The sequence below is a fragment of the Equus przewalskii genome, chromosome 17 (genome assembly GCF_037783145.1).
Source record: "Equus przewalskii isolate Varuska chromosome 17, EquPr2, whole genome shotgun sequence".
Lineage (NCBI taxonomy): Eukaryota > Metazoa > Chordata > Mammalia > Perissodactyla > Equidae > Equus > Equus przewalskii.
This window is the reverse complement of record NC_091847.1, coordinates 24,726,295-24,743,024: the sequence shown is the minus strand read 5'-3', so window position 1 is coordinate 24,743,024 and position 16,730 is coordinate 24,726,295. Positions and strand designations below refer to the sequence as shown.

General features: G+C 34.3%; 1 protein-coding gene across 3 annotated transcripts in view; it reads left to right on the top strand.

Annotated features, from left to right (window-relative positions):
• The window catches only part of LRP1B (LDL receptor related protein 1B), a 1,824,802-nt gene that overhangs the window by 136,954 nt on the left and 1,671,118 nt on the right, over window positions 1–16,730 (top strand). The window lies entirely within an intron of this gene.

The following is a 16,730-nucleotide window of genomic DNA, read 5'->3' as shown; positions in this document are numbered from 1 at the left end:
CATATATGTGTATAAAGATGTATGTATATTAAATGACCATATATAGATGTATATAACGGGGTATAAATAGAGGTGTGTATATGTATATAAATGTGTGTATGTATGTGTGTCTGTGTCTACTCACATAGATATAGATATAATCTAGACTGTATAGCATTTCCAAGGCTCTTGCACCAGTAGTTCTCAACTGGGGGCAATTTTGCCTCCCAGTGGACATTTTGGCAATGTCAAGACATTTCTGTTTGTCACAAATGAGAGTGAGGGGTGGCTACTGTCATCTACTGGATAGAGGCCAAAGATGCTGCTAAACGTGCTGTCATGCGCAGGACAGCCTCCACAACAAAGAGGTATCTGGCCAAAACGTCAATCATGTCAAGGTTGAGAAACCCTGCCTTACAGGTTTCTTTGCAAATAGTAACCACAATAGAATACACTCCAGTGTCCCCTTGGTCCTCAAGGTTAGATTAGTATGACAGTACACATTTGGTTATAGTTTGTATTCTACATACAGTTAATAATCACTTATATCAACTAAACGTAACTTCACAACTAGTGCTGAGCTGAACGTCAACCCAGGAATGACTATAGTTGATTATTTGGCATTAGGCCTCAATGTCTTATGCAGGGAGAGAAAGAAGACTACATGGTTTTCTTTCATCCACAACCAAAGAGACCACCTCAGGGAGAGACATTCATCATGAGGAAGATGCAGTCATGCTGCTCTCTGCTTCATGCCTTGTGCTATCTTCATTATGACTCCTTTCTTTAGACAATAAGGTTAAAAATATTAAGCAGGTTCACCTGAGAACATATTTGTTCCTCCTTCTGGTGAGCCTTTAACAATTACTTGATTGAAGATCTGAGCTGTAGGTAGCTGTAATTTTGCAGACTTGTTATTTTATTCCTGGCTTTACTTAAGTGTTGACTCATTTTGTACTGTCTGAGAGCTGAAAAGAAATCGTTGGGGAGAGGCTAAAAATACCTTTGAGTTTTCCTTCTTTTGCTTCAGTTTTATTTCTCTGATGTATGCTCAAAATCAGATTATATGCACATAAGGAATCTCAAATCTTTGAAAAGGAGAGAATCTCTCTTTTCCCCTAGTGCTCTCAGACTTTGTGTCACTTGATAATATACATGAGTAAGTTTAATACTCAATCATTTCCCAAATCTAATTTGACTTTCGAATGGGGTTTAATTTATATGATGATACAATTTCTCACACCAGAAAGCATAGCAACCCTTTTTCTTCTAAGGTTAATGGTGGTCTAGCTTAAAGTTTAAAAGATAATTACAGGGAATTTGCTTCAGGTGACAAAGTAGTTTTGACAATCCCAGACTATTGATAGCTTTTTAATTATTCTTCTTACCACCAAAAGAGACTGTACACTTTCTGCTAAATAGTTTAAAGGCCTGCTGTTGTGTTTTTAAAATTAATTTCTACTGTAATCAACACTTGTAATCCACTGATACTCTAGGTGTCTGAAACTTCACCTCACCATTCTACAAACTCTAAAATAAAATAAAACTCTGAGGTACTATTTTTCTTCCTCCATGAAATATAAGAGTATCAACTAAAAATTATACAGGTATACCTAGATATATTGCAAGTTTGATTCCAGACCACCACAATAAAGCGAACATTGCAGTAAAGCAAGTCACATAAATTCTTTGGTTTCCCACTGCATATCAAAGTTATGTTTACACTATACTGTAGCCTATTAAGTGTGCAATAGCATTATGTCTAAAGAAACGATGTACATGTCTTAATTAAAAAATACTTTCTTGCTAAAAAGTGCTAACTCTTATCTGAGCCTTCAGCAAGTCATAATCTTCTTTGCTGGTGGAGGGTCTTGCCTCGATGTGGATGCTGCTGACTGATCAGGGTAGTAGTTGCTGAAGCTTAGAGTGGCTGTGGCAATTTCTTAAAATAAGACAATATGAAAATTTGCCACATCAGTTGACTCTTCCTTTCATGAACAATTTCTTTGTAGCATGTGATGCTGTTATGCTGTTTGATAGTATTTTACTCACAGTAGAACTTCTTTCAAAATGGGAGTCAATCCTCTCAAAACCTGCCACAGCTATATCAACTAAGTTTTTGTAATGTTCTAAGTTCTTTATTTTCATTTCAACAATCTTCACAGCATCTTTAGCAGGAGTAGATTCCATGTCAAGAAACTACTCCCTTTGCTCGTCAATGGGAAGCAACTCCTTGTCTATTAAAGTTTCATCATGAGAATGCAGCAATTCAGTCACATCTTTAGGCTCCACTTCTAATTCTAATTCTCTTGCTATTTCTATCGCATCTGCAGTTACTTTCTCCACTGAAATCTTGAACTCCTTAAAGTCATCCATGAGAATTGGAATCAATTTCTTTCAAACGCTTGTGAATGTTGATATTTTGATCTCTTCAGTGAATCACAAATGTTCTTAATGGCATCAAGAGTCGTGAATCCTTTCCAGAAGGTTTTCAGTTTACTTTGCCCAGATCCGTCAGAGGAATCACTATCTATGGCAGCTATAGCTTTATAAAATGTATCCCTTAAATAATAAGACTTGAAAGTCAAAATTACTCCTTGATCTGTTGGGCTGCAGAACAGATGTTGTGTTAGCAGGTGTGAAACAACATTAATCTCATTGTACATGTCTGTCAGAGCTCTCAGGTGACCAGGTGCATTTTCAATGAGCAGTAATATTTTGAAAGGAATCTTTCTTTCTGAGCAGTAGGTCTCAACAGTGAGATTAAAATAATCAGTAAACCATGTCGTAAACAGACGTGCTGTCATCCAGGCTTTGTTGTTCCACATATAGAACATAGGCAGAGTAGATTTAGCATAATCTTAAGGACCTTGGGATTTTCAGAATGGCAAATGAGCATTGGCTTAACTTGCAGTCACCAGCTGCATTAGCACCTAATGAGAGAGTCAGCCTGTCCTTTGAAGCTTTGAAACCAGGCATTGACTTCTCCTCTCTAGCTATGAAAGTCCTAGATGGCATCTTCTTCCAATATAAGGATGTTTTGTCTGCAGTGATAATCTGTTGTTGAGTGTAGCCACTTTCATTAATTATTTTAGCCGGATCTTCTGGATAACTTGCTGCAGCTTCTACCTCAGCATTTGCTGCTTCACCTTGAACTTTTATGTTATGGAGACTGCTTCTTTCCTTAAACCTCAGGTATCAACTTCTGGTAGCTTCAAACTTCCTCTGCAGCGTCCTCACCTCTCTCAGCCTAAGTAGAATTGAAGAGAGTTAGGGCCTTGCTATGGATTAGGTTTTGGTTTAAGGGAATGTTGTGACTAATTTGATCTTCTATTCCCAGTCCACTAAAACTTACTCCATATAAGCAATAATGTTGTTTCGCTTTCTTATCATTTGTGTTTCACTGGAATAGCACTTTTAATTTCCTTCAGGAACTTTTCCTTTGCATTCACCACATAGCTAACCATTTGGCACAAGAAGCCTAGTGTTCTGCATATCTTGGCTTTTGACATGTCTTGCTTACTAAGCTTAGTCGTTTCTAGCTTTTGATTTAAAGTGAGAGACTTGTGACTCTTCCTTTCACTTGAACACTTACAGGCCATTTGTGGGGTTATTAATTGGCCTAATTTCAATATTGTTGTGTCTCAGGGATTAGGGAGGTCTGAGGAGAGGGAGAAAGATGGGGAATTGCCAGTAGGTGGAGCAGTCAGAACATGCCCAACATTTATTGATTAAGTTCTTGTCTTATAAGGCCATGGTTCGTGGCGCTTCAAAGCAATTACAATAGTCATATCAACACTTGCTGATCACAGATCACCATAACAAATATAATAATAATGGAAGAGTTTGAAATATTGCAAGAATTATCAAAATGTGACACAGAGACATGAAAGGAGCAACTGCTGTTGGAAAAATGGTGCCAATAGACTTTCTTGACACAGGGTTGCTACAAACCTTCAATTTGTAAAAAACACAATATCTGTGAAGCGCAGTAAAGTGAAGTGCAATAAAACGAAGTATACCTGTATTAAGAATTTAAGGCCTCAGGTGCTTATCTTCAAATTTTATATATAAGCATTTATTTTCATTTCCTTGCGGAGGAAGAAACCCAAATTGCTTATTTCTACATAATCTCTATCATTTCCTATGACTATGTGCTCATGTGGTCCTTTATCCTTTACAAACAAGAATGAAATCTCCACGTAGAGTTTTTCTATTTTCATAATTGTAAAATGCTCCTGCAGATTCATATCAAAGCTATATTCATTTCAATTCAGGAGAAACAATTCTGATTTGTTAGAATTTTAAGTCTTTGCAGAATTCATTGAGGTGAAACACTTTTTGTATTCAGAAAATAATCATTTTTTACTATGAATCATAATATAATAAAAGAATGCTGCTTAATATATTATGATTTTTAAAAAATATGTTCTATATTTTAGACAATCCCAAACTCTAATTGCTTTTTCTTGGACAGCTAAAAAATATTGGCAGTATCTAATGAATTGAATGATAATGACAACGTGTTATATAGGTGAATATGTCATCATATAAGAATTTGAAATTCTTATTGAATTTTTACTTGTCTGATCTAACTTTTCCTAAAGAAAGGAAATTTGAAGAATTCTACTAGGGGAAAAGTTATACTTTTTATTTCATTTTTCAAATGCCTAACATTATCTCTAACTGACCAGAATCTTCAAAAAAAAATGATATACAAACAAAAAGTGTAAATTCTCTGTCTGCTTCCACCTTCAAAAAGAATTTGACATTTTCATTAGAGTTTCTTAACTGTTTATCAAGTAATTTGAAGGCAAAGTGTTGATATCACATTACTGTTGCTAAGCCAGAATATAAAATTGTGACACTTTTTGATAGTTATGTTCTGGTATAAAATTGCACAGTTTGTAATCTCTTCTGCATCTTTGGAGGGAAAATAGGTTTATTTGCCAATATTCATATTACCAAAACTCAAACTATTAAGCAAATTTTCTATAATTCTAATGTTAAAAGCTATTTCAAAGTCATTCAGCTATATGCCATCTTGGCATTTTTAACTAAATAAAAAGCTTTTTATTTCTCCATCATGGCCCTCAACCTCCTTCCAGACATTGCCAATTCCATTATCTCAGATTTGAATCATATTTTAGGCCTCAAAGTAGATTTATTTATATTTTTTCGGGTTCTTTGTTAATGTATGGGTCAAAACTGGACTATTCATTCATATTTAAATTGATAATTTGGGATAATAATAAGTTCTATTTTTCAAATATTTTCCCAAAGAGAATCTGGCACTAATTCTTAGCAAAACATCAATATGTGCCCAGTAATGATCACTGAGCAGTCTTTAGTAAATTTTTGTACCATATATAATAAAGCCAATGTTTTTAGACCTCAATAGGCAGCCTGCTTTAGGTCTATTGCCAACATTACCCAGATAATGTATTTATAAATCCATAAATTAAATATTGGCCTCCACTTTCGTGTGTACTGAAGTGAATACTTCAGATAAATGTAGAGATGCTTTAAAAATTACATTTTATTGAGCTTATGCTTTAAGACTTGTGTTTTTATCAATAACAAAACATTGATAAAAGCATTAAAAGAAAATATTACCATAGCAAAATTCTCCAAATAGGCATAATATGAATGAACATTTAGCCTTCTAAAGATCTAACAGGGACACAGGAAAGATAGGATGAAAATGTCATCTTGCTGTGGCAGTTGTTGTTAATGTTTTCTTTCTTGTATATACTCTCTTAACATATTTATTTTGAACCAGCTATAGAATACTCATTTTCCAACATAATATAATTAACCTTTCTTTCAAGAACTGGTCCTTTCAAAATATCTTTTCCTGCAAACTCTCAAGACTCACCTTTTACCATGTTTCCTGATAGTCTCTTTGTTCCTCTCCAACTTTTCCTCTGTGCCCTTGTCGGTCTGGATTACTCCTAGTAATAATTCAAAACTCAATTCTGATGTTACTCTTTCAGCAGACCTTTCTTTGCCAATCTCCCACCCAGCACCCAGCAGGCTGGGCTAAACGGGCTCATGCATCATTTTATTTTCATGGTTACGTTGTGTATGTTTAGCAGTTGCTCTCCCTGCCCCCATGTCTGGCAATAAATGCCATCAAGCATATTTTAAACTTTTATAGTTTGTTTTCACTTTATATATACACATATACTATTTTTAAAAAGAAAAGTCCCTTGGGAGGATTATGTGTATTGTTAATCCATTTATTGTAGTAACTATCACTACCTTATGACACTAAGGTAATAATTCTGACAATAGGTCATGGCTGCCTAGAGTATATTGTGTTATGATGACTGAGTCTGTGTCTGGGGGCTCAACAGGAAAGAGTGTTATAATCAATTGTGATGTCTACTTTTCAAATGGAAGACAAGAGAGTTGGAATGTATGGTATCCCTGGCCTGATGTAACATTCAGATTAGATCATGTATTGGGGATAAAAAGAGTAGTGATAATGGGAGAATGACATAAATGTTAGAGAACGGGAATCTGTAGAGGAGAAGAGTAAAACCCAGTGGAGGACCGTGGACTTCTAACAAATAGTATGAAGGGTGTGTGTGTGTCTCACAAAGAGGAAAAGCAAATAGCAAAGTACCTACAGGAAAACTAGATATTCCACAATTTTATCTGGGGTCATATTTTTTTCAGCCTCTGGCTCCTATTTGGGCTGCGCCATGCCTCAAATACTACCTCAAATAAAATGCCTCCCATGGTTGCCCTATGATTTACAAAACCTTCTACATTAGGTTGCTGCAGAAAATCATTGTCTTTTCTATTCCCTATTCTAGAATACCATTTAGTGTTTTTATTTTTTTTCTTCTCAAATCAGCTACATTTATTCTTAAATGTGAATGAAATTAGTCATAATATCAGCTCTCTGAACATATAATCTTACTGAAATGTGGCAGATATGTGAATGAAATGTAAAGCTTGTTTTGCATAAAAGAAAATATATGCTCCTTTTCAACTACTGTATTGTTCTAAATATAAACCTTATTGTTCATAAATCTTCTCAAATGAAGTTTTGAAGTCACGCTGTCTTATCTGTAGTCGAATTTACTTTATTTTCAGGCAAACAGGATTCTGTTATGTGAATAACTAAGGTAAGAGAGTGAGAGACAGTGCAAGTTCTGATGATTGTTCAAGCAATTTAATGCAAATTTGGGGTTAAAGTACAGGTATTTATTCCCTCAGATTATAAATACATAATACTTGAATATTTCCTACTGCATTCTTTCTATAAGATTGTAATAAAAGAGTTGTTCACATAAAGAAAAATTAGCTGTGATTTTAATGTTCAAGTATAATTAAGAATGAAAATATAAGTGACCAATGCTATTTGCACTGGTAGAGTTTACATTGTCTAAAGTTCCTCCTCAAAGGAAACAAAATAAAGGCACGTTCTTGTCTCTAATGCTGTAGTTATGTCATGAAGCAGGCAAGCTCTATATTATGCATTTTTTGTTGCTCCATATAGACCCATATAATAAACTTTTCAAACATTACTTTTTGGCAACTGCAAAAGTAATATTCTTTGGTATCTTCTTCCAAACTAGCTTCCCCAAAACTCTGGACCATTGGTTTAGATTCAGCCAGCCATTAGCCCAATGGAGTCTTAAAGATTCATCTCCACTTATCCACATATGGAGAATTGTACTGATTAAAAAATATCTATAACCTGTGGTACAGGCATTGCAATGGAGGGGTTCTTTGTTAATTAGAGAAAGGCTATCTACTGTAAAAAAAAAAATCTCAATATTCCAGGGGCTTAATACAAAAATAAAAAATTACTTGGTCAGGTAACATTCTAACATGAGTACTTCTGGTTGTTGGAGCTGTGTGGGGACTCTGCTCCAGGCATTCAGGGACCTAGGAGAATGGAGGTTCTGTCATTTACAAAGACATAACTTCCAGGAGTCTCCCTGGAGGAGACATCCAGCAAACAGACAGAGGAAAAGGGACAAGAGGGTAAAGGTACACTTGCTTCTTAATCTCCTTGACCCAGAAGAGACAGGCATCACTTATGCTCATGTTCTCTTCAGGAGAGCTGCACACATGGCCATACCTAGATACAAGGACACTTGGAAATACAGTCTTTGGCTGAGCAGCCACTTCCCAGCATGAACTCTGGATCCTGAAAGGAGAGTAAAAATCTTTGATAGACAGTTGTCATAGTCCCTTATTTGAATAAATCTATGCAATCCCTTTGGAAAAGCAGAATCATATGCTGGCAATACTACTGACTCAACTAGATAATATACGCAGACATCATTAAATGTTGCAACAGCCTTCTATGAGATCTCCATGCTTCCATACTTGTTCTTCCTACTGTCCATTCACCACATAGCAACTAGAGTATTTGAAAAAGACAAATCAGTTCATTTAAATCCCCTGCTTGTGATCCTCATTGGTCTCTTTGAACATAGAATAAAGTGCAAACTCCTGATCAAGGCCATCAGGGAGTGATTATTTGGCCCTTCTTTACTCTCTACTCCGACATCCTATTGCGCTCTCCCTTATTCCCTGTATTTTAGCTACACTTAACTTCTTTCTGACCCAGGCCCATCTCAGAAATTATGCACTTAACTTGACTTCTGCCTTAACTGCTCTTCCTTCTGATCTTCATACGTTAGACTTCTCATCCAGGTTGCAGCTCCAATGTGTGAACCTCAGAGAGGTCCATCCTGACACCCTACCTGAAGGAGCAACCTCACAACCAGTCACTCTATACCATGACCTTGCTTCTCTTCCTAACACCCATCAGCCCTATGATACATGCTATTTTGTAACTAATATACTTTATAATTGATTTGGGCCTTAGATGGCCTCTTCTGGCCTCTCATTTTACAATGAGGAAATGCAGACTCAAATCACTACTGACTTTCCTACGGTCTCATACCTGTTAATGGCAGAGCTGAGACCCAGAAGCCAATAGATATTTCCAATGCTTATTTTATAAAATAACTTGGAAAATGTAAGATATGATAACCTTGTATTTGTCTGAGTGGTTGGTGTTGCTTTTTCGGACAGAAGAAAACTTGCTCCTTGTTAACAGATAATAGGTATGATGTAGCTTTTAAATAAATACCAGATTTGAAAGACAAGTGGTGTAAAAGTGAACAGTCTGTAGGTATACTGTGTGGTACAGTAGTCTCCAGCTGTATGAGGCAATTTCAATTTAAATTAAGTAAAGTTAGCAATTAATGCCTCAGTTACACTAGCCACATCTCGGTTCTCAATAGCTGCATGTGGCAAATGGCTACTGTATTGGCCAATTCACAGAACATTTGAATTATGCAGAAATTTCTGTCTGATAGTGCTGGTCTATAGATTTGCTTTCCTTATGCTCTCATCTGGTTTATTATTCTTGGTTCTCGATTCCATGATTCTCTGTTTCTTCCTAATAATTTATTCTTAGAACCATTGTCTCATTTTCTCTCCTGAATGTCAGAGGCAGGCTTTCAACAAAGACATTGAGGTGAGGAGGGGAAGGGCATAATTGCAGTTCACTGTGAATCTGTATGAACGATGGTGCTCTTAATTTGTATTTGTTTTAATATCTATTTTGATGACAATTGGTGGTTTTCTTACATTGTTGTACAAAAATAGGACTGTAAAAACTTAACCTCACATGATTGTATAAAACCTCTGTGGGACATCAATATCGTGATGTTAGGGAGCCACATAATAAGGTTGCCCACTATAAGGTGGAGATTCTTCATGCTATTCCCTTTTACCTTTGGTCTAGTTTCTGGATGCCAGGGACACATTTGCCAGTTTATTACCTGTTTCCAAGGTAATGAGTATCCTTCCTGACCTCTCAAGGGTACTTGCTGATAATTTAGGAATAAGCAGCCCAGCTTCTGTCTCTTAGGCTCTGTGAATGGTGACACTCCTGTTTGTCTCACTTATACTAGAGAAGGAATAGTTTCAGATATTTAATGATCTGGACTATTGTTTCAATTATGCAAGGTGACCTCAAATACAAAGAGCTTCTGTTTATTATTCTTGTTGTGAAAAATATATTAATGGGGTCATAAGGGAAAACATAGATGACAGAGTAAAAAACAATTACAAGAACTGAAAAATCATGTCAAAATTAATATTCTTCTGATAATGGGCATGAGGATCACTATCATTTTCTAAGCTAGTATTTGTGTGGCTTGAACTCTCAATGCAATTTTCTCTGATCTAATTTGGTATGCCATTTGAACTGTAGCATTATTATCCCAATAGCTAGACTTTGCCTAAGCATGTCAAAATGATTCATGTGGAATACTCCCTGCTTTGTTACTCAAGTACAAATGAATATTATATTTCCCAAGATGTAATTTAAAGGAGAACATTGACTAATTGAAGAGGAAATACCCAAGATGGTGAGAGAACTGGTAAGGAGATTGAATATGAATATGAAGACAAGTAGAGGGAAACAAGAGTGCTTATCCTGGAGAAGAGAAATCTGGGAAGGGACATAAGATTTTTACCATGTTTGCTAGTCTATGAAGAAAAGGTGATTCTATTTAATCTTTGTAATTCAAACACCTAAAATGTGACACATGTGTGGAAATTACATCGAGATAGATTTTACATTAATATAAGTGTTAAATGGTTGGTAGTGTCATCTTCCTAGTAAACTTGTTTTTAGAAACTGTTTTTGTTCAAGCAGAGATTAAATTCCCACCTATTAGGAAATTTGGAGATATTAATTTCTTGGGAGATGGTTTTTCTGTTAGAAATTTCTACCTCTATACTTTCTACTAACTGCAAGATACTGTGATTAATCAGTAAATGTGAGCTGACGGACAAGGTAGGGCAAGACTTAAAGAGATGTAAATAACTAGGTGGAATTGATAACTGATATCTAATTTTATCCAGTGAAATATAATCTATCATTATTTCATAGTGAGTTAACTAAAAAATAACTACTTCTTAGAAATAATTGATTGTAACTTTATGTAACTCTCTTAGACCCTTTTCCATCTTTTTCAAGAATCAAAAAGTTTAGTCCATTGGTTTGCCGGAGTTTCCTGTTGCTTTAATAGTCATTCGGTTAAGAAAATTGGCCTTTCATGACTTACCCGGGGGGAAAAAAACTTTCGTTTGTTTTTCTTATTTCCTCTTCTCAGCCAGTTTCCTCTAAGGTCATAAAAAAAGTAAACACACAAATTACACATGTGCACATTCACACACACACTCCCAAATCACATATGCAAAAGGACAAATATAAAAAATGAAAAAGAAATGTATAATTCTGACACAAATAAGCTAGCATTAATGAAAAATGGTGATGATCCTTTATCAAACACAAGATAGTTTTATAACCATTTTGCCTATTTATTTCTATGCAAGTTTCATCTCATTGGGTATTTTGGGATGTATATGTGATGCCTTTATCAATGACTCTGAAGGCTTCTAGAACCTCTATGATTAACCTGCTCTCTATTTTCATACTTTGAATAAAACTTTCCTTTTAAAAGAACATTAGAAGACAACAAGATTTTAAAATTATCTATAAAGTGACTTCTCCCAGTTTAATCTATTTTTTTATTTGAAGAAAGATGTTTATTTTTTAGATACATTATTAAACTCTTCAAGTTCCTCATCCCATCTATCCCTCCTTGTTTGAGACTTTGAGAAAAATGTGAATTTCTCGAATTATGTAGAAGATTTCACTCCAAAATGCCATTTTATTGCAAATGAAATTCACAGATTGCTTGGTTTTCCTTGTACATTCCAACATAATTTACTCAAAACTGATGAGCAAAACCACACTGGATTTTTTAGTAATTGGCAACAGTCGCCAATGACCCAATTAAGCATAGAAGATATGTTTTTCGAAAATATAATTTTAGAAAAGAGATAAGGAGATAAGTTCATTTACGCACTATCCATATTACAATCATAAAACTTTCTCTTATTAATACTGAAAAGAATCATCTGAGTTGAGAATAAATAAAGTAACAGCATAATAATATATCAAACCTCATTAAAAAATATTATTTGGTGTTAGAGTTGTTCAAATGATATTTTCTGTATTCAAAATATATATTGTATTTTTACCAGTATTACAATATGGAACATATATAGTGCATATGTAATTCTTTTACATAATGTAGTTTATGATTGATGTTGCAATAAACATATTTGAAATAATGAATACTTTAAATTAGTCTGTATGAACCACAGACAGAATAGAAACAATTCATCCTGGTATGCCACTAAAGTTGGAAAAAGACTATTCTTCACTTCATAGTATAAAATATTCTGCAATCTGATAGTATGTTGATCTTCTTTGTTTTTCTTGTGCAGTTAACATAGTTATTTTTTGAAACCTATTTGGATAGTAAATCCAAAATGATATTTGATATTGATTGTTTAACTGATGTCCAAAACAGTCAACAAGAACAAAATATCAGAAGATGTACAGAATAGCAATATTTAAAAAAATAATATTTGAAAGTTAGTAGTCACTTTCAATATAATGGTTTAACAATATGGATTATAGAGTTTGATAGACATAAATGAATATTACAGCTTATTGGATAATTTTATTATGATAGGAATGTGATTTTAAATTTTCGAATGTAGTTAATTCCTCTCCAAGAGATTAAAAATTAATTCTTAAAGTTGATTTACTTCCTAATATATTAAATTAGTCATATTAAGGAAATAATAAGACTCTTGGAAACTTTGTGTAACTTTTTTACCACCAAGCCACTTGGTGGCCCCATTTAAGCATCAAGCAACGTTAAAATAATTAATTCAAAATATTCCAACATTCAAAAATGTTTTGAAAAATAGTGTTATCTTAGGGGATTTCATTCATAATGCACAGCTCGCCTTCTTTAAATTGTCTCTCCTCATTTTAGCTCTTGTTCTCTATTTTCAGAACATAACAATTGTCACAACATCTTTATCTTCTTAGTTTATGAACTGCCTAAAACATTTTTCCTATACTAGTCCCCACAGGTTCTTGAATTTCACTTCCTGCTCTTTCACACATATCACCTCCCATCATTAACCACTTAGCTTCCCACTGCAAATCAATCCCACCCATCTAGATTGTTCTCAGTTCTTCCACTCATCCATAGATCTGCAAGATAAAGGCCCAGACAGAATACTTACTCTGTATCTGGTCAGAGCACAGAAAGTAGCTGTGAATACATACAAATCATTATTTTTTTACTTAACACATATATACTATATATACCCTTTATGTTGAGGGAAATTATTGGTTCTGCTCAGGTTATCTTTATTGTCCAGACCAGATTCATAGAGCTATGAGCCCCACTAGAGCAGAGTTTCTTGCAGATGACTTATTTATTGTGTGTCCTAGAAAAGTTCTAGGGTTTGGAGAAATGTCTGATTTGGAGATTGAGTGAATGAATGAAAAGATATTGATAAAATTAATTCATACTTCCCATAAAACAGGCAATGAAAAACTGCACTAAGAAAGTTAATTTAGCATTTCCAAACTTTTTTCACCAAACATTTAACTTTTTTGGGGACAGCTGTTAATATCTTGCAAAAATTTAGTGTACAGTTTTGCATTTTGTAGAAAAATACAAAGTTTTGTAAAAGTGGTCTTAGGTGATAAAGTTGGCAATTGAAAATATCTGTACGTATAGTGCAATCACTTTCATTTATCTGAACCAGTTATATGCAGGAGAAACAAGAATTGAGCAAAAGAATAAGAAGTCATATTTTATTTCTAATTTAATAAATGAAAGTGTAGAGCCTAAAAAATAAGGGTGAGAGTAAATTAAAATTTATAAAATATGCTTCAACTTATTTAGGCCACTATATTAGTTTTCACATTCCTCAAAAATTAATATAATAAGTATTTCAACATAAAAAAAGGACTGCACATAAAAAACACAGAACAATGACTGGATTTTTTTATGGAATGCTGACTGCATTATATCATTATATTCTGACTCAATGAGAAGAGAATAAAAATATTTCAAAAAAACATTGACCTACAGAAATTTTACAGTTTCCCTTGACTAGGGTCTTAACAGTTGAATACTTCAGAGGTTGTCTAATGCCTTCAGGAGGCCTAGCAGATGTGGTTTCGTTTCTTTCATTGCTGAATATGCTTAGAATAATCCTGACTCACCACAGTTTAATGCCCGGTCACTCTCAGGCATCAAACACACTGGTATGGATGAAGAGAAAAAGATAAAATAGCCACCTACTCCACAGCTTTGAAAGTGGGTCAGTGAACAGTGTTAATGCATTACAGCTGCACTGTCCCTAAGACACTAAAAGGAGAGAAAGGAATAAAAAGAATTAGAGCATGCTACCCTATGGTCTTTTTTCCTTCAATGCATTTCTGTGTTCTGTTCTATTGCTTTGCCTGGATTGGGAGCTGCTGAAAATTGAGACCAGCTGCAGAGTTTTAAAAGGTAATGATTGTCTTTGTCTTTCCATGAAGGAGAAGGCTAGTGTTACTTTACCAACAAACAGCCAACGAAACGCTTAGAACTCTCAACGAAATCCATGTAAACAAACAAGAAATATGAAAGGACATACACTCAGACAAAACTGTTTCCTTTAGAAAGCAAATTAAATTTTACTAGATATTAATACCAGAGCAAAATGTCATTTTGGTCAAAAATTTTACAAGTGACCAGTATCAGATATAGGAGTTCATATATTAGTCAAATTCAATCAGTGATATAAAACATGACTAGATATATGCCAAGCTTCTCTGATTTGATTCTGATAGGTGGAGAAGTGGAGCACCTGTGCAAGTGCAGAGCACATGATACAGTGTCACAATACATTAGCCCAACTCACATTATAATGAGATGTAATGAACTACATCACATCAAAATAAAATGAAAAAATGGATATGCAGTCTTACTTTCGGTACTAAGTATGTATAAAGGAGGGAAACAAATTCTGGGAAGTCTGGAAAAACTGTGAAAGCAAGTAATTTGAATTTATTTACAGATCAAATATCCACTCTGATAACGCTGAGCAGAACTGTCATCATTAATAGTCAGGGCTTAATATGCTGCCATTTCAAATTTCATTGGTCTGAAAATTGGAACACTGGTTGTCAGGCTAGATGTCATTTTTTCTTCTTTGAAAATTATTGATATTGGTTCAAGTTTATTTATCCACAGAACCACCAAATAATTCAAGAGGCTAGTTTTTCAAGTGGAATATTTTTTAATTATATTTTTTTCTATACTTTTCCACATAACGTATGTTTACATATAAATTTATTATCTTAATAATGTGTTGACATTCATTCTCAGGCCCCAGCCTAGTTTCTCCTTCTTTCTACAGTACTTATGTTCTTAACAGTCAGAAACTGTAGGCTCTCTGAAAACTCAAAAGGTTAGAAGCCTATTAGGCACACTGTATTTGAAATTATTCACTAGAAACACTAAATCCTCATGAATCAAATTTTTAGACTGTTCTTTGATTTCTGATCCTAATTGAGAACAATATGGGGCGCAGAAAGAGCAGTTAACAGTTGGAATTCTCTAGCTCCTTGTCATTCGCACTACAGCCTGTCATGGAATTCTGGGTATCTGACTAGTGGAGGATCTCAGATCTGCAATGTAATAAATGGCCAAGAATATAGGATAAGTCTTACCTCTTCTGGATGTAGAGTTCCTCCAGCAGCTCTTTCTAATTTCAGAAGGAAGTTCTTGAATATAAAATGCAGAGTAGCTTTTTTCAGACTTTCTTTAATACTGTGTGTTGAGTGTCTATTGGGCAACTTTTATAAGCAGTAACTTGAGTGTAACGAATTCATGTCTCTCAGTGAAAGCTTACCTATCAAGGCATATCTGGTACATTCTAGAGAAGGAATGGAAAGGCAAATTGATTACATTTTTGAGACAAGAATGACGAGGTGAGACATTTCGATGTTTTCTGTTTGCCTTTAGAATATTATTGAAGGCTTCTGCCTCAAAGACTGACGTGTAAATAGAGTTTTAGAACCACCAATCTGATAATATTAAAATATTGGTAAGAGTTAAGAACATGCTTAGAACAAATGTATCACTGAATGATTTATTGAAGTATTCATCTATAATTTGTAATGTTTCAATAATTGAAAACTATGCAACGGTATTTATCTGAAAACTTTATAAAAGCATTAATCTCTCTCTAATCTGGGATTTTACATGACTTTGCTCAAACATTCGTATAATATATATTCATCTATTTTGTGGCTTTTCTGATGATGTGTTAAACTAGAACATGGACTCCTAGAAGGGAGTGCCAATATATTAATCATCTGTGCACCCAGTGCCCCTCACGGTGCCTGGAGCATTGTTGAGTATTAATAATCACAGGTTAAAAGTGAATGAATGCAAAATAAGTGTAACTCTGAAGAAATGAATATAAAAACTGCTTTACTTTTCCTTCTAATCTGGTATGTGAGAATGTTTTACTCTTATTTAACATACACATATACACACACACATAATATATACATATGGACAAAACCAAGTCCTACATGGTATTCTCAAAGGTACTGCTACCAAATTCATATCACTTTTAATTGTAAGTCAATATAAAGTAGCTAAACACAATTTCTTGAGGCTAAATTTCCTTATTTTTTTGTTTGGCAATGTTGATTTTAATCAATAGAGAGTTATTAAAACACATTTTATTAGACTTGCTATTAGGATTTAAAAGGAAAAAGTTATTAAATAAGCACAATATTAGATTCTATTAACAATTGTTCT